Source organism: Amblyomma americanum, chromosome 1 (genome assembly GCF_052857255.1).
Source record: "Amblyomma americanum isolate KBUSLIRL-KWMA chromosome 1, ASM5285725v1, whole genome shotgun sequence".
NCBI lineage: Eukaryota > Metazoa > Arthropoda > Arachnida > Ixodida > Ixodidae > Amblyomma > Amblyomma americanum.
Window position 1 is genome coordinate 9,661,619 of NC_135497.1, and position 19,233 is coordinate 9,680,851.

General features: G+C 43.7%; 1 long non-coding RNA gene across 1 annotated transcript in view; it reads right to left on the bottom strand.

The window, feature by feature from the left end:
• Nucleotides 1-457: 457 nt before the first annotated feature.
• Nucleotides 458-19,233, bottom strand: part of LOC144109950 (uncharacterized) — a 41,025-nt gene continuing 22,249 nt past the window's right edge. The window contains exon 4 of the long non-coding RNA XR_013309655.1: nucleotides 458-5,458. This is a non-coding gene — a long non-coding RNA (uncharacterized LOC144109950). The remainder of the gene's footprint in view (nucleotides 5,459-19,233) is intronic.

Below are 19,233 nucleotides of genomic sequence, written 5' to 3' on the forward strand. Positions count from 1 at the left end.
TTACATGATACATTTGCCATGAGCTTGACTAAATGCATTCTTACTGCTGGTAGCACGCTGCCACTTTCTTGTGCCTTCGACCAGTCGACCACAAAACAAGCGTGAAGTAACATGCATCCCTTATTTTTTTCATGCAGACTACTCCCGTACATTCACGGCGCTGCACATTATATATAAAACTGAGGGTAGAGCTAGCAGGAATGTTTCCTTCGTGACAGAGCGACAATGGACCGACGGCCGAGAAGCATCGCGTGCAATTGTGTCTGGACCACAGCCGGGTCACTGCCATCTTCTGCTGCAGTTCTCAGTCCCTAGAAATATCAAGTGACCACTCTCTATGGCTGCCCCCTCCTCCCCCCCATCTTTTCAGTTGGTGCCACAACTTACTTCTACACTGAGCTTCCACACAGAGCATGGACGCAGGGATATAGCTCAAGAAGGCGTGTAAAGCAAGGAGTCTTTTGAAACCAGCACTATTTTATTTATTTATTTACAGAATACTGCAGACCGAATTGGTCAAAGCAGGAGAGGGTGCATACATTTGTTAGTAAGCACTATGACTTAGGATCAGCAACAATGTTGAAGTTACAATATACAAGAAAACATAACAAAAATAAACAAGGTTACAAAGCAAATACACTTTGTGAGAGTGCATGCCCCAATCACAAACATAGACAAAGAAGAACACTATGCACTCTTAACAAATAATAATTTCTAACCATACAGTCAGATATAAAGGCGCTCAAAAGGTTGAAGAAAGGAGAGGTGAATCATGAGGCAGGGAATTCCAGTCGGGTATTGTTTTTGGGAAAAATGAATATTTGTAGAAATTCGTGCGGGCAAATATTGGCTTGATGCTGTGACTATGTTTATGTCATGAAGGTCTGGTTGTGTCCCTTTCGTAGTAGTCTTGTGGCTGAATGCCTAGTTTTTGAAAATACAAAGAGTGAAAAAAACACAGCCGGGCAGCCTTTCTTCTTCCAGGCAATGGCTCAAGGGCTGCCTGATGTAACATGGCGGATGGAGAGTCCCTTCGCTTATACAGGTGCACTTATATCTGCACGCTTATACCGGTACCGGTGCTACAGTGTTTAGTATTATCAGAAGGAAAAGTATGTGGACCATGTAAGCTTCTATTGTGGATAAAATAACAGCACAGCAAGGACGAAAAGACACAGGCTTGGCGGTGCTGTGTTTATTCAAGTTACTCACAGGCTCCTTTACATTGGAGCATTGTGTGAGTGGGGCAGTACATAGAAGTTAGAGAACAGCGCAAAAAGGACAGAAGAAAAACTTTATACAATAGTTAGCAAGAGGCACTCAGAAGAATACAAATAAAGTAATACAACACACAATAATTACGTGTTACAAAATGTGGCAACATGGAAATGGAACACGATTTGACAGAGAGGTTAAAAAGTGCACAAGTTAGTTCACACAAAGCAGCAATAAAACATTTTTCGCAAGAATACACAGAAATGAGACAACTAGGCAAAGATTGCGGTTATTTTATCACGAAATGTAGCAGGATTTCTGGTATTAGTAGCATCGTCAGGAAGGCTGTTCCAGTAGTTTATGGCACGTGGGAGAGCAGACATGTTGAATGCTTTTGTATGACCAAAAATACGCGTAAAGCTGCTATGATTATGGAGGCGATGAGATGTGCGACATGGCCGTGACAAAGGTAATGTGTGACTGTGAAGACTGAAAATCATTTTATGAAATAAGCAAAGAAGGGCTACGGTACGACGTGATTCTAAAGACTCAAGTGATAGCGATAACTTGATCTTAGTGACGCTGGAATGCCGGTTATAATCACGAGCGATGAAGCGTGCAGCACGGTTCTGTATAGATTCGAGATTACGTGTTAGATACGCTTGGTGAGGTGACCAGATGGGTGATGCAAATTCTAGTTGTGGGCGGACAAACGTCTGGTAGGCTAGTTTTCGAGTGTCAGATGGTGCACCATGAAGATTACACTTTAAGTATCCAAGGGTTCGTGAAGCCTTAGCTGTAATTTTATTAATGTGTGTCGACCAGGAAAGGTTTCGATTTAGGTGAATGCCGAGATATTTATATGAGGACGCTGTTGTCACATGATTACTGCTGAGCGAGTAGGAGAAAGAAGAGTTTGAAAGTTTACGGCTGAAAGTCATTAATTTACACTTATCAGTGTTGACCGGCATTAGCCACATGGAACACCAGTTTGTTATATGGTCTAGATCTTTCTGTAAAGCGATATGATCGGTTTGATTAGAAATTCTGCGGTAAATAATACAGTCGTCAGCAAACAAACGGATGTTAGAGGTAATGTCGGTTGGCAGGTCATTAATATATATTAAAAATAGTAACGGGCCCAGGACACTGCCCTGGGGAACACCGGACGATACTTCAGAGAGAGAGGATGAACAATTATTTATACTGGTAAATTGTTTGCGAAATGAGAGGAAATTTCTAATCCATGATAGCGTTAATGAGTCGATATTTAAAGCAGAGAATTTGGCAATTAAACGACAATGTGCTACCCGATCAAAAGCCTTAGAAAAGTCGATGAAAATGCAATCAGTCTGTTGGTTATCATTCATGTTAGAACTTCGTGCGTAAATTCCATGAGTTGAGTATCGCATGACAGTCCTTTTCTAAAACCGTGCTGATGAGGGTAAAAAAAGCGGTTTTGTTCAAGGTGCTGCGCAACATTTGAAGCAATAATATGTTCTAGGAGCTTACATGCAATACTGGTTAAAGATATAGGTCGGTAGTTACTGATGTTACTTCTGTCTCCGGATTTGAACACGGGGATGACTTTGCCTATTTTCCAATCAAACGGAAGTTCACCTGTAGATAAAGACTGCTGAAAAATGTGATACAAGATTAAGCTGCTCGAGTTTATAGTGAGTTTAAGAATTTTGGCGTTGATTCCGTCAATACCAGAGCTAGTGGACATTTTAAGGTTTTTGATAAGTGACGCGATGCCTTCAACAGTTAATTCGATGGGGGTCATATATCTGTAGTCGACTTCGGCGGTGGCAGGAATGTTAGAAAGATCTTCATGGGTGAACACTGAAGTAAAATAATTGTTAAAGATAGTCGCACTTTCTTCGTCAGTAATGAAATTTCCGGTATTGTCCTGTAGAGCGATTTGGGCATGAGTGTTAGTTGGGGATATTGTACGCCAGAATTTTTTAGGGTTGTTGCGCATAAGGGATTGAAGATCATGAGAATAAAATTTATGTCTCGCTTTACGAACGGCACGGCAGTATTGTTTTTCGCAGTCTTTCTGTTGCAGTTTCAGAGAGGGAGATCCAGATTTTTTCATTGCTTTAAATAAGCGCTTCTTTTTATTCTTAATTGTGCGAAGTGACCTATGATACCATGGCTTAGAAATGTTGACCCGAAATGAAGTTTGTGGTACGTGAGCAACCATTAATGACAGCAACTTTTCTTTAAATAAGGTCCAGTTTTCATTGACGGTACGGGAAGAGAAAGTGGAAAGGTACGAGGAGCAAAATTCTTGCAGACCAACGTTAAGAGCTTTGCAATCAGCTTTTTTATAGTTGAAGATGAGCTTAGACGTTAGATGCCGCGTATGTGATGGAATGCTAACTGCAAAATTAAGAATCAGATGGTCACTGAATCCCTCACTAGTAGAGACGATGCTTGAATTGTCGGGGCATGAAGTCAAAACAAGGTCAAGAATATTCGTTCCGCGTGTAGGTTGGTTTACTAACTGAGTTAAAGAAAAATCTAAAGTTAAGTCGATGAAATCTTTAGAAGAGCGAGAGTCAGAGGTGAGGTTAGACCACTCAATGTCCGGGAAATTGAAGTCCCCCATAAGAAATATATTAGCTTCAGGAAACTTGGTCCTTATGGCACTGAGGTTATCGCGCAAGTGAGATATGAAAGCAGCGGAGCTATCTGGTGGTCTGTAACATGCACCTATTATTGAATTAACGAATGATGACGTAATGCAGATCCATATAATCTCAAGGGGACTGGGTAAATTAACAAGATGAGATGCTATACGCTTCTTGACGGCTATTAGGACACCTCCTCCTCTTTTGTTTTCTCTATCTTTGCGGAAGATTATGTACTCGTTAGTATCGGGCAGTACCTCAGTGTCAGAAATATCAGGATTAAGCCACGTTTCAGTTAATGCTAAAATGTCACACTCACTGTTATCCAGGTATGAACATAGTTCAACACGTTTGGGTAGCAAACTACGCATATTAGTGCATGATAAGTGTAATCGTGATGGCGTGTGATTACGACAAGTAGAGTTTGAATGATCGATTGTACCAGCTATCTTTTCCCTTGTGAGCTATCTTGTAGATCGAATGACGCTCCCAGATGCAACATCAAATACGAAGGTGACGTCACCGATGTGCAGTCTGTCTACGCTAAGTTTATACGTGGCGTTTTGTGACTTCGCAAAATCAAGTAGGTGTTTCCTTGATATTCGTGTTTTTAACGAAAAATCTTCTCGTACAGCATAATTTGTATTCTTGAATTTGGGCCCCTTTTCCAGAACGAGCTGTTTGTCTTTGAAAAGTGCAAATTTAACAATGACAGGTCTGCATTTGACTTCCTGGTACTTCCCAAGGCGATGTGCGCGCTCTATTTGAGACGGCTCGACTGTTACACCGAGGGTTTCCGAGCATAAGTTTATTACTTTTGTCTCAGCGGATGACCAGGTTTCGTCAGAGGTGTCAGGTAGGCCGAAGAAAAGGAGATTGGAACGGCGTAGACGGTTTTCGGCGTCATCGCAGCGCGATTCGATAGACTTTAACTTGTCCGAGATTTCGAGAGCAACCTCGGGCGCCTGAACTGGTGAAGCACTACTGTTTTTTAGAGCAGCAGTGTCCACCTCTAGCACCCGAATTCGAGCTGACAGCTGTCTCAACTCAACATCAACGGACGCCTGCCAATTCTTTAAAGCGCGAAGGTCGTTGCGGATATCATCCTGGCCTAATTCAATTCTTTGCACAGTTTGCAAGACAGTTGCTAGAACTTCATCCGCTCCCGGGCCAGGATTCGATTCAACATCCCCTGACAGAAGCAATAGGATTCTACACAGCAGGTCTTTTACAAACTTGTCACAGTTCATGAAAGCAACAGACCACTCACTGGGGCACAACACCACAATAAGAAAACGATTGTCGCTCTTTACGCGGCAGTAGGAGCAGTCAAGGTAACTGACCTGAAAGAGCAACATCGGTGAGCGCTCCATTGCAGTCGTGGTGCTGTGCCCCAGCGGGGCGCGGTGAAATGGCGGTTGATATACTGTGCATCCTGTGGTGATAGCGTCGACACGTGTGGTCCATCCCGGTTGCCAGCAGAGGCGGTGGCAGCTGTCCAGAAGTGGCGACCGCTTCCAGTTTTCGCGTCCATCATGCCTGGTAGAGCTCGCGCAGGATTTTGCGGACTGTGCCTCCAGAGACGCGCCGAGAAAAAGGGCCACCTGAAAGAGCAACATCGGTGAGCGCTCCATTGCAGTCGTGGTGCTGTGTGTTTTTCTATTTTCTTTCCTCGGCATTTATATCTAGCCAGATTGAAGTTTGACACTCTGTGCCTTTAAGGTTGTGTTGTAGAAGCACCTAACAATGCAGCCAAGAAATCAGGAGCACCGAAATGGCTGTCCGCCAAACAAGCAAATGCCTACTGACAGCATGAACTTGCATTGTGATATCAAGATGCAAGGAAGAAAAATTTTAATCTGCTTCCACGGCACACCTACTTCTCTTGTGGCTAATACCCATAAATATGCGGAACGAACATCAGTGGTAGTGATCTGAGAATACAGTCATGCCCCGTTAATACAACCTCCGTCAATATGGACAACTTGAATTATGGATAGTTTTCCTGTGGACCACACTTTTTCAGTGTATTTAGGCTTCGTTAATATAGAAACTCGCTGTCCGGACAATGCACTAGGTAAAATGCATGGAGCCAATTGGGATCGGAGCCAATTGGGATCCCTGTATTTTTGTCAAACCGTTAAAGGAGCTCTGAAACAACTTCTGAGGAGAGCAAATCAGCTTGCTCAATCACTGCATTGTGTTGTCATGAAAACCTGAGCATTCAAAAAGTGACTAGAGGAGAGGGAAAGGTGCGAAGGTGCTGAAATTCAAATTTTGACTACAGATAACTCGGCTTCTACAAAGTGCATTAAAAAATTCTTACTGGACAATATTCGTGAAGCAGCGTGCTTTAACATCCCAGGCATACCACTACTTTATTAGAGCCCCTTTCAAAGACCTTTTAATATGAACAATGATGAAAACAAAATCCCGAGTAACACTACCAGATGTTTTGCTCCCTATAATTTGTGTGCATAACACCCGCAGTAGGCAGTGTGAATGTGCAAATGCCATAGTGATGGACTTTTTGTGTATGCATGGGTTCATGCTTTATAGTGGGAAGGGGACTGGTCAAAGCTACTTACAATTTATCACATTGTATGGATGGCTATGAAAAAATTCTCTATTTAAAACCATATTCAGCACTGTCCGTCTAGTGAGTACAGTTTTGTAGCGGTAGCTACATTATGGTAGCATTTCGAGCCTTAGCGGGGCGGTGCCGTGGCAGTGGCTGCGCTGCCACCTTGTGGCTGTGCCGCCACACTGTCACGTGGTTGGTCACGTGGTGCGGAGCATTTACCGGCGCCGCACGCCAATGGCCGATCATGTAGTTTGTCACGTGGTTGGTCAAGTGACCAAGTTCCACTCGGCCAGCTGTACCTATCGCGTCACTCCAGGTTTAACCAGAGCTAAACCACCGCCAGTAAAGCTTTGTAGGGGGCTAGTTGGTCGTTACATACTGAGACTGGGGAGCGCTACAATCAAGACAAGGGTACAACACCACATAAGAACACCACAAGACACGAGACGCGATTGCGCTCGTGCACCGCCAATTTTTTTCGGAAATGTGCAGAGTGGTCACAGTCCGCTACTGTGACCACTCTGCCCATTTCTCATAGAAGTTTCAGAGACAATTGAAAAGCGCAAAATTAAGTACTTTCACCAGCGCAACTTATGATAACCGTACTTGCAGAGGATTGCGTTTGCTTCATTTCGAAGACTGGCGGTGGCCGCGCATTGCATGCAGTAACGACTTTCACTTCATGGATTAATTCACACAAATAGGAGCAGTGATGGCGTAGAGGTACAGCATCCGCCTCGCATGCGAGAGGACCGTGGTTCAAATCCTAGTGCCGCGCTATTCTCCACCGGGCTTGCAAAAAAAAAATCGCCGTGTCGATGGAATTGCATAACCAGGCCTGGGGTGCGGCCTGATCTCGATGAGCAGAACCGACAACGCACTCCCTCACCAAAACAGGATTTGGCCACCCTGGTGTAGTACTTGGCCACAACCTCCTATGAACAAACCAATTAACCCTCGGCCCTCAGTCGCCAGCGGCTGCGGAGCAACTGGCCACGGCGGTGGTTCTACCTGTGACGCAGCGGAGGGTGCTAAGAATTTCTGGCTCCGAACAGGCCGCCATTGGAATCTGAACCTGGCAACATTTAACGCTAGAACTTTATCCGGTGAGGCTAGCGTAGCAGTGCTGTTGGAGGAACGAGCGGGAAATGGGATGTCTTAGGGCTTAGTGAAGTTAGGAGGACAGGTGAGGCATATACAGTACTAAAGGATGGACACATACTGTGCTAACGCGGATTAGTGGACAGACCAGAACTAGGTTTGGGATTCCTCATTAATCAGAATATAGCTGGCAACGTAGAGTAGCTCTATAGTATTAACGAGGGGGTAGCAGCCATTGTAATTAGGCACAATAGGAGGTACAAGCTAAAAAGTGGTGCAGGCCTACGTGCCTACATCAAGCCATGATGACCAGGCCGTTAAAAGTTTCTATGAAAACATGGAATCGGCAGTGAATAAAGTAAAATCACACTACACAGTACTCATGGACGACTTTAATGCGAAGGTGGGCAAGAAGCAGGCTGGCGAACACACGGTAGGCAACTATGGGATAGGTTCGAGAAATAGCAGGGGAGAGTTATTAGTAGAATTCGCAGATGGAAATAATTTACGATCATGAATACCTTCTTCCGCAAACGAGAGAGCAGGAAGTGGACCTGGAAGAGCCCCAATAGTGAGACTAAAAATGAAATCCACTTCATACTGTGCTCAACCTGGCATCGTTCAGGATATGGCCATCCTCGGAAAGGTGCGCTGTAGCGACCACAGAATCGTAGGGTCTCGAATTAGAGTAGACCTAAAGAGGGAACGGAAGAAGCTAGTGAAGGGGAAGTCCATTAACGAGTTAGCAGTAAGAGGGAAAGTAGAGGAACTCAGGATATTGCTGCAAAACAGATATTCGGCTTTAACTGAGGAAGACGATCTTGATGTTCATACAATGAACGATAATCTGACAGCCATCATTACAGAGTGTGCAGTAGAAGTAGGCGGTAGGACAATTCAACAGGATACCGGAAAGCTACCACAGGTGACGAAAGATCTCATTAAGAAACGCCAAAGCATGAGGGCGTCTAATCCGGCCGACAGAATAGAACTGACAGAGCTATCGAAGTTAATAAATAAGCGCAAGGTAGCCAACGTAAGGAAGTTTTATATGGAGAGAATCGAGCATGCTCTAAAGGAACGGAGGTAGCCTAAAAGCGGTGAAGAGGAAACTAGGCATAGGTAAAAACCAGATGTATGCGTTAAGAGGCAAGGAGGGCAATGTCATTAGCAATATGGATAAGCTAGTTAAAGTAGCCGAAGAGTTCTACACAAATCTGTACAGTAGCCAATGCAATCATAGCGTTAATGAGAGAGAGTAGCGTAGAGCAAAGCGTCATCCCACCAGTAACGAAAGAGGAAGTAAAGAAATTTTTAGGAGCAATGGAAAGGGAAAAGCAGTTGGGGATCAGGTAACAGCAGACCTGTTGAAGGATGGAGGGGAGATCGTGCTAGAAAAACTAGCTACCCTGTATACGCAATGTCTTATGACTTCAACCGCACCAGTAGCTTGGAAGAGTGCAAACATTATCTTAAATCATAAGAAGGGAGACTCCAAGGACTTGAAAAATTACGGGCTGATCAGCTTACTATCTGTTGCGTACAAGGTATTCACTAAGGTAATCGCTAATAGAGTCAGGGCCACCTTAGACTAATCAACCAAATGATCAGGCAGGCTTTCGTAAAGGTTATTCCACAATAGATCATATTCACACTATAATCAGGTGATAGAAAAATGCGCAGAATATAACCAACCTCTATATATAGCCTTCATTAATTTCAGAAAGCATTCGACTCGGTGGAATCCTCAGCAGTGATACAGGCATTGCATAATCAGGGTGTAGAGCCTTATGTCAAAATACTGGAAGATATATATAGCAACTGCAGAGCTACCATAGTCCTCCATAGTCCTCATTTATTGAAACCAGGTACTAAACAGAATGATAGTCTGCAAATCACGATCAACGATCAGCAATTAACTGGTATGCAATTAGCATCTCATTTTAACGAATACTTCACAACTCTTGCAAATAGCAGCCATAATGAAAATGCAAAACTCTTTTTAGGTGCACCTAATGCAAACTCTGCTTTTTTTGAACCTATTACACCACAGGAAACTCACTCAGTTTTTATGTCCTGCAAAAACAGCAAAGCACGAGATATAGACGGGCTGGAAATCAGGCCTATTAAGTTTGTTGTCGACCTCCTGGAAGATGTTATTGCCCATATTTTCAATGTTTGCCTAGACACTGGTGTCTTTCCAGTGAACATGCAGAGGGCTAAAGTAACTGTCCTGTACAAATCTGAAAAGAAAAATGAGCTTTCGAACTACCGCCCAGTTTCGGTGCTGCCAGTTATCTCAAAGGGATTTGAAAAAGTCATCTGTAAAAGGATTATGTCATTTTGTAATGAGCATAATGTTTTGTCGGAGCGCCAGTTTGGTTTCCGCCAAAATCTGTCTACGGAACTGGCTCTTCTAACCCAAAAAGATTTCATTATCAAAGGATTCGAAGAAAGAAAAATAACATTAGGTGTTTACGTTGACTTTTCAAAGGCTTTCGACAGAATTAATCATCAAACTCTTTTCGCTAAATTAGAGCACTACGGTTTTCGTGGCATTGTCCTTGCTCTCCTAAGATCTTATTTAGAAAACAGAAAACAATGCGTTTCTATCAGAGAAGAGCAGTCCACATTACGAAGCATAACATGCGGAGTACCACAGGGCAGTGTCCTCGGACCGGTACTCTTCAATATATACATTAATGATATAACACGGGTATCCCCAGAAGCCTCTTTGGTAATTTATGCAGATGACACGAGCTTTTTCATTCAATGTGACGATACGACGGAACTCGAGAAATTAGGAAATATTACCCTGAATACATTGTCAGAATGGAGCAAAATTAATTCTTTAGCAATAAACAATAAAAAAACAAAGGCTGTCATTTTCTCGCCATCACAAAAATTTGTTGACCGTTATCTTAATCTCTATTCAGGATCTGAGAAGATAGAAATAACAAAAGAAGTGAAAACGCTCGGTGTCACCTTTCACGAGAACTTGATCTGGGATATCCATGTAGACTGTGTGATTAAATGTCTGGCCAGGGCTTGCGGGATACTTTGCCGATTTAGACAAGTTCTTCCACTCAAAATAAAGCTGCTACTTTATAATGCTATTTTCAATCCTCACCTAAACTATTGTAATCTTGTATGGGGAACTACATCACTAACGAACATCAACAAACTCCTTCTTTTACAAAAAAGAGCTCTCCGTCACATAGCAGATGCTCCATACGACGCTCACACAAGTGACCTGTTCCCCTTACTTGGTGTTGTTCCTGTGACACATATGTACGAGCTGAATGCCCTATTAAAATACAAATATTCCCTGAAATTTAATCGGATGCCTTTTCTACGATTATGCAATTTAACAAAACCACCCGAGGTACCGTACAATATAAGAACAAGAGAAGTATGGTTGGTGCCGTTTTCCCGCACGAATCATGGTCAGAACAGACTACAATACATTCTGCCTACTTTACTTAACAACTATCATAATTCAAACACGGACATCCACACACTATCGAAACAACACCTCAAGCGTTTGTTCACTTACAATTTAGGAAGGTAACATCAATGTTTTGAAATCTTGTTTTATTATTGCAGCCTTTTGTACACGTATTTTCAATGGTGGCTGCATTACAGCTGTGTGTCGTAAAACTGCGGTCTGCACTTCTATGCCTGCAAATGTAGCAGGAAATGTTTGTAGTCCTGTATAGCCATATGTCAATTTCGCCGTTAGATGTTCTTCAGTGTGCAAAATATTGGTGATTAAGTATTAGTATTCGTCTTATTGAATCCATGTCTATCAGTTACATTGAACCGGTATTATTACTTTTTACTAATATGCGGCATTTTGTGTTTGGAATTACTATGTATATTATGTATTTTGTGTTTCTATATATTTTGTGTTTACAATTTCTATGTATACTGCATGCTCTTATCTTCGTACAATTTTTAATCGCAGCTTTGTATTATTTCTGCTGTTACCCGTTGTCAAGAGAAAACAAGGGGTAAGAACCGTTGTCAAGCTGCTCGAGAAGCAGCTTTTTGTTCTTATCCTTGCATTTATTTCTGTATTGAAAGAAATGCTAAATAAATTGATTGAATTGATTGATTGAAGTCAGCAATAAAATTCCAATAAGCAAGGGTGTCAGGCAAGGAGACACGATCTCACCAATGCTATTCACCGCCTGTTTACAGGAGGTATTCCGAGGCCTGAATTGGGAACAGTTGGGAATAAGAGTTAATGGAGAATACCAAAATAATCTGCGATTCGCTGACGACATTGCCTTGCTGAGTCACTCAGGAGGTGAACTGCAAATCATGATCAATGAGTTAGGCAGAGTAGATAGCTGGGTCTAAAAATTAACATGCAGAAAAGCAAAGTAGTGTACAACAGTCTAGCAAGGGAACAGCAGTTCACAGTTGGCAGCGAGGGGCTAGAAGTGCTAAAGGCCTACTTAGGGCAGGTAGTGACAGCTGATCCTGATCATGAGAGGGAAATAACTAGAAGGATAAGAATGGGGTGGACCGCATATGGCAGGTTCTCTCAGATCATGAATGGCAGTTTACCAATTTCCCTCAAGAGAAAAGTGTACAACTGCTGTATCTCACCGGTACTAACCCACAGGGCAGAAACATGGAGGCTAACGAAAAGAGTTCAGCTTAAGTTAAGGACAACGCAGCGAACAACGGAAAGAAAAATTGTAGGTGTAACGTTAAGAGACCAGAAGCAGTGGGCAGAGTGTGTGAGGGAACAAACGTGGGTTAATGACATCCTAGTCGAAATCAAGAGGAAGAAATGGACTTGGGCAGGGCATGTAATGCGAAGGCAAGATAACCGCTGGTCCTTAAGGGTAACGGAGGGGATTCCTAGAGAAAGTAAGCATAGCAGGGGGTGGCAGAAGATTAGGTGTCCGGATGAGATCAAGAAGTTTGTAGGCAAAAGGTGAATGCAGCTGGCAAAGGACAGGGTTAATGGAGAAACATGGAAGAGGCCTTTGCTCTGCAGTGGGTGTAGTAAGGTTGATGATGATGATGATGATGAAATACTCGCATGTTGCACTTGTCAGCATGAACACGGCCGTCACTTGCTTGTCATAGGAGAGGTTTCTTTTCCTAATTCATGTTTTTCTTGGCAAATCCGTAAATGCAGCGCCAGGATATGCTGAGAGCCGGCACTTTATTAGTGCATGCAAATTAGTTTGTCATAGAAAACTGGGGGCTCGGGTAAGTTTCTCGCGGCACGAACATATCCTATGCATGGACATAGGGCGCGTCCAGCAATAGCGCACTACACCAATGAAACGTTTCGATTTTTTACAATACAAAAACAGAAGCTTCTGTAACATAGTATTTTAAGCACCAGCAATTTTTTTGAAAAATTACTGGCTCTGAAAAGTGTCTCTCAAACTCAAAAATTATTTTCCATGCTTAGCTACATTTGGCGGCATGAAGAGAAAGTCATGATCAAGCCATGATAAAATTAGGCTATCGTTTGCTTTTCTGCTCATTTATTGCAATGTACAGTAAGCATATTTTATTACAGGACATATTGATTGCAAACCAATGTTTCCTTGCAACATATAATTTGCAAAAATTTGTATTTCTGGAGTCGTATTCATGTTTTAGGGCCAAGCCAAGTGCGCCTTGCTGTCTTCCCGGCATTCTCACGGTGGATGAAGTGCTCTTTCGTTGCTCCTTCAGAAACTCGCATAGAGGGTGGTGCCAGCTTTCCCTCTAAGTAATATTTAGAAACTCTGTGTGTATGGGTGTTCGGCTTGCAGAGTGGAACTCAGCTACAAAATATCACATTTCATGCAATTATATTAAGAAAAAATTGTCTTCCGATTTACCTGGGTAAGGTAAGCGCGACTTGGATGCGCGAGCACGTTTGCCTTTGTTTAGCTTAGTTTAGCCACTTTCGTGTGTAAATTCGCCTAGGTTCTCCCGACATGCCCATATAAGCGGAATCGGTTATTCTCTACTTTATATTCATAGATCCCGGGGGGCCATCGTACCACTTCTGGCGCAGTGGTGCACCAGTTAAGCGATGCGCCCCTGCCCAGGGAGGTGACTATTTTGAACACAGCCACTGGCGGGGCTTGCGAGACCCGGGTTGCTCTCCCCTAGCAACCTCTCGCGTGCAGTCATTAATTTAACAGTCGCCTGCCATGGTGAGCAGTTTGCTTGCAGTCTTATGGGCAGTTTCCCACCTTCCACGGTGGGCAGGTTGTGCACAAGGTCACGTTACCTAGGTGGCAGGTTGGCCACCTGCTTGCTTCTCAGGCTTCATTCGCAGACAGGACAGCTTTATCACTAGCGAGGCATCCAGTGCTAGCGCACTAATATTGCAAGCTCCTTCACAAGTTTGGGGCACGTTGGCCGCAGCCCACAGCATTAAAACACGTGAAGCACACACCCACAATCCACCACAATCATCCAAACCCAGGTAAACACAGGCACAAAGGGACGTTGGCAGGTGGCATTATGGCAACACTGAGTACCCTGCAGTGTCATTGGCAGTAGTGGCAGTTAAGCAAAAAAAGAAATGTGGTAGGGTTTTAATATAGTTAAACCAAGCAGACTTGCCAAAGTGTCTACCCTGGTTGGCTAGACACTTTGGTTTTGCTTTGCTGGGTCGTCGGCACGTCTGGCGACAATATTAGTTGGTAATAGTGAAGGGTGGTTTATTGGGACTTTCAAATTCAAATTTATTTGCCACCATGGTACAGATGATGGCGGGGACCCGTAGTAAAAGCTGTCGTAGTAAAAGCTTGACAAGGCCACGGGCCCCCACTTTGACAGCAATACAGTAAAGAAATAAAGAAAATACAATACAATACAATAAAGAAAATACAGGAAATACAGATAACAAAAAAAAAATACATATAGCAGAGTTGTTATCCGGTTACAGTAGTCAGCATAAAATCAACAGCATTGTCCTGGCTGGAAAGAAAACTTACAATGATGGTGAAAGAAAGAAGAATTAGGTAGACAAATCACAGAAAAAGGTTAGGTGTAGTGTAAAAAAAAAATACTCGAACAGTTTGTGGCGTGTTGTGTTTTGGAGATCAATATCTTGAAAAGCGCCGGTGACAAAGACTCTTCCAGAAGTAATCGATGAAGCAGCAGGGCGATAGGCAGGGTCACAAGGAGCAGTTCTCAACCATGACCGCCAGCCAGCCGCCTTAAGAGCTTTATTGTCACTTGTGTCAGCACATGATCACCTTCGTTCCAGTAGTATTAGTTAGTGAAGATGACGACGTACAATGCACAGCGTGAGAGTGTGTTGCAGTTTAACACGAGGCGTGTTCTGCTGCGGTGATAGCGTGGGGCTCTCATGCAGTGGCAAGCGAAGCTGATCGGTTCGAGTGACCACAGGTACGAATCGCAGTTGCGGCAGTATTTATTTTATTTATTTTTGGTTTGGCCAAGGTCGCCTTCAAGGTCAAGCTTCAGTCAAACTCTGTGAGCTGGTTTGACCTCGTGAAGTGACAAAATAAACCCGGCACGCTGGTGCAGCCCTTAATAAGCAGGTTGCTCTCTGTCGCGGTACAAGCTACGGCGCATGAAAGTGCCAGTCGCTGGCATGTGTACGTAATTATGAGCTGATGCGCAAGGTTTTCATACATTGTAATGCTGCCCTTCCCTCCAGTGCATACATTGAGAGAGTGTTCAGTGTCGTCGCTGATCTTTGGTGACAACTTGGAACAAGTCCTCTTGCAAATTAACAGCATGTAACAAAACATCAAGCAGCAAAAGGCGGTAGTTTATTGTACTCTGATTAAATTTGTATTATGGCAATAACAGCTGGACGGCAAATAACACAATAGTGATTGATTACTTTTCTGGGGCTGTAATTAACCACTTAATCAGTCACATTTCAAATAGAGTAATTGTAATCAGTTGCTTATTTTCTGTAATATGTACAAGATTGGCCAGTGCACACTAGGAGGTTCCACATTCTCATCAAACATAGTCTCGGCACTGCCCAGTCGCCCTTAAATTTTTGTCTCACTCTCTGTTCACATCACTTCTGCACTTTCTTTTATTTTTTTGGATTGAAACTAAAAAAAGGCCACCATATAGTGTTTCAGTGGATTCTGGGACACTGAAGAAAAGAGTGCCGTCAACAATGCCCTCAGAACAGTTCCGCTGTACAGTTCCGCTGTTTTCAGACTGGACGGCGCCTGCCTTCTTTCTGGTTTCAGGAGGAGTGGGGGAGCAAGGCACAGGGCTCAACTAGAGACTCGACATATTAAGCCTTTTAAGATGGATACTTGGCTTTTCCTGGTATTCAGTAAAACATGCTGTTGGGCTAGTTGCTACACTGCATTAAGAAATTAAACCAGCCAAAAAGACTCGCACAGGAAAACTGAGAAGAAGGGGAAGATAAGGAAAAGGTCCCTTCTTCTCAGTTTTCCTGTGTGCGTCTCTTTTGGCTGATTTAATTTCTTTCTGGTATTTGATGTTTGTCCAGCAGCAAAATACATATTCATTGCTGAGAAAGTTGCTGCCACTCGATTAAAATTTGCAACATCTGCACCGTGAAGGACTGGTTGCTGCCGTTTTCAACTAAATGGAGCTGTAGCCTGGCCTCCGGGACCTACGGAAAAATTGGGTGTCGATGCATGCAGGTTACTTTCGTATTTTAGCCTCTTCCGTTTTCAGTGAAACTAGCGTCTTTGTTAGTGTGCTAAATCCATCGATACAGGCAATTCAGTTTGTCTTCCTTGTCCCTTTAAGAGCTGTCACAGCCACATTTCGTTGCACAGCATTAATCATGAGTGTCTGTTTTCCTCAACCACCTAATTCTGTTTCTTTAGAAGGACTGCGGACTGAACTTAAGGGTACAGATTTTTTCAGCACAATGTAATCTTTAGTATAAAAAACGCCGGTTTTGACAATGGTTTTGTTGGAATCATAGCATTTTATGGGTAAAGTTTTGATCAGTGCACACTCTCTCCATTAGTACCCCATGTTGGAAGCAGTGAATGGTGAGTGTAGTAGCAATTGCACACTGCAAAAACTGAGGAATCAGAAACCGATGCCGCCCTAGCCAGCCAGACAATACTTGGATGATTGCAGCATCAATTTGCCCCTCTGCTTTGAAAAACAGTACAGCAGACTCACGTATGTCTCGATGAGTTTTCATCATCATCATCTGCACTTTCCGCTGACCCCTACTATGCTTGCCTTCTCTCTCGGTCTCTCAGGCTACAGCCAAATCCGAGGCCATCATTGCCCACCCTTGTCGTGCTGCTCAAAACAACTTTCCCAACCTCCATCTTCACAGTGCCTCTATTCCCTGGCGTAGCGAAGTCCCGTACCAAGGCCTACTCATAGACTCCAACCTAAAATGGGAAACTAACCCCTCTTGATCTACTGCTGAATTCCGCCAAGCAACCTGTGCACTCCAACAGCTCCTTGCACGAGGCAACGGATGCACAGCCACCTGGGCTCTCTGCATCCTTCGTTGACGACACTCGTAGATTCATCTGCAAACATCTCTCCCTCTCCCATCCTGATCCCCGCATAGTCTCTTCTCCCACCTTGTTACAGAACGTGGTCTGACAGGACACCTCCGCTTGCTCCTTCTCCACCTCTGCACTGGTTGTTTGGCAGCACCTACACCGCTGAATGAATGCTCGGCCAATGCTGTGCAACCAGCCTAACCAGCAGAGACATCAGAACCCATCTTCTTTTATAATAAGGGAGTTATTACTCATTGGCATCCACCCAAGCACAGCCATACGACTACAAAGCAGGTCTATACAGCTTTCTCAGAAACTTCGTAGTTAAAGAAGAATTATTCCTGGTCCAGGGTTCGAACCCGGGACCACTGCTTCACCAGAGCAGTCGCTCTGCCAACTTAGCTAACCGGGATGGCAAGCTTATGGTAGGGCGAGAGCGAATTGATCAGTAACTCGAAGTGGGAACAGTGATGGTCAAATGTTTAAGAGAATCCGCCAAGGTGGAGTAGATTTGTAATAAGGGAGTAATTATACTCAGCAGCATCCACCCGAGCACAGCCATACGGCTGCAAAGGAAAGCTCTACAGTCAAGTCATTACTCCCTTGTTACAAATCTACTCCACCTTGGGGATTCCTCTAAACATTTGACCATCACTGTTCCCACTTCCGAGTTTTTGTTCAATTCGCTCTTGCCCTACTATAAGCTTGCCGTCCCAGTTAGCTCAGTTGGTAGAGCGACTGCTCCTGTGAAGCAGTGATCCTGGGTTCCAGCCCCGGACCAGGACAAATCTTTCTTTAACTACGAAGTTTCTGAGAAAGCTGTATACAGCTTTCCTTTGTAGCCGTATGGCTGCACTTGGGTGGATGCCAATGAGTAATTGCGACATTATTATTATAATTACGTTTTCCACCAAACAATAAGGCAACACAAAAATGGCATCCGGCTAATGAATTCAGAATCCAACCCCCTCGCCGAACACTGTGAGCGCGCCGACCACCGGATAGCCTTTGAGGAGGTGAGCATCTTGCCTGTGGAGTCATAGCACATCCGGCTCACAAAGGTGGCGATGAATAGGCCTCCAGGAATGCTCCCCTCTCCATACGTTAGTGGACTGCGCCACGTGCTAACAAAGGGAGAGCGAAGACAGCAACCCGCTGCTGCTGCTGGCACACTTTAGTCACCCCCTAAAGAAGGGACCGAGTTGGTCTCGAAACATTGGGTAAAGTTAAAAATATTGGTTGGCGTCAGTTTTCTCTATCTCAAGAACCCAACCAGACAGACTTCCGTCGAAGATGTTTTCGCTCAAACCTTGGGTGATTCCCCTAAACTTTTGAAAACATCTTTTTTTACTGCCCTTCTTTCTCTATACCAATAAAGGCCGCATTTGGGCGAGTTGGTTTACCATGCCGAACGTAAAAGCGCAAGAAACAAGGACATAGAATAAGACAGACAACACGAGCGCTCACTTCCAACTGACTGTATTACATGCAAGAAACAGAATTTTTACTCTCAATAATGCCTGCAAGGCATCACCACAGAGTGGTGAATCACACTTGAAAGATAAAAGATAGGACATCTCTTTTTGCGACAGCAGAATTGACGGAGCACTTACGCAGTCATCGTCAGCTCTACGCTATTTGCAACGCCTCGACAATTTCGCGCGTAATTTGACATTTGTTGCCGTAAAGGACTTTAAACTTGTGAAAAAGAGGATGACAACCCTCTTTTCTTTTGCATTTTAGACAATGAATGCTCATGTGCCCCTCTTTATTATTGTTCACAACACAGTCATGCTCACCCAATAGCTCATTTAGGCATCTTCCCGTTTGCCTATATAATATTTACCATAGGATAACGGCACTTTGTAAACAACACCTTTCATTCATCTTGCGAACGGCTTTTGATGCCTGATCGTGCAACCAGTTTTTCCTGGGTTTTCTGAAGTGCTAAGCTTACATGATGAACTCAGCTTATATGGGGCAGAGAACAGCACGTCAACGTTTACCCTGTTGCCAATTTTTTTAAGACTGTGTGAAAGCTTATGTTTATAAGGAATGACTGCAAATTTCTTATCGGCTTTTGTCTTTTCCGGCTCTTGCTGAGACTTGGCTTCCCATTTTTTTCTTTTTGATAAGTCCTTCCGCCAGCTTCCCTTCTCCAAGGTTACAGAAACCTACGTTTACCTACATCCACCCTCGACAACCTGCTCTTTCC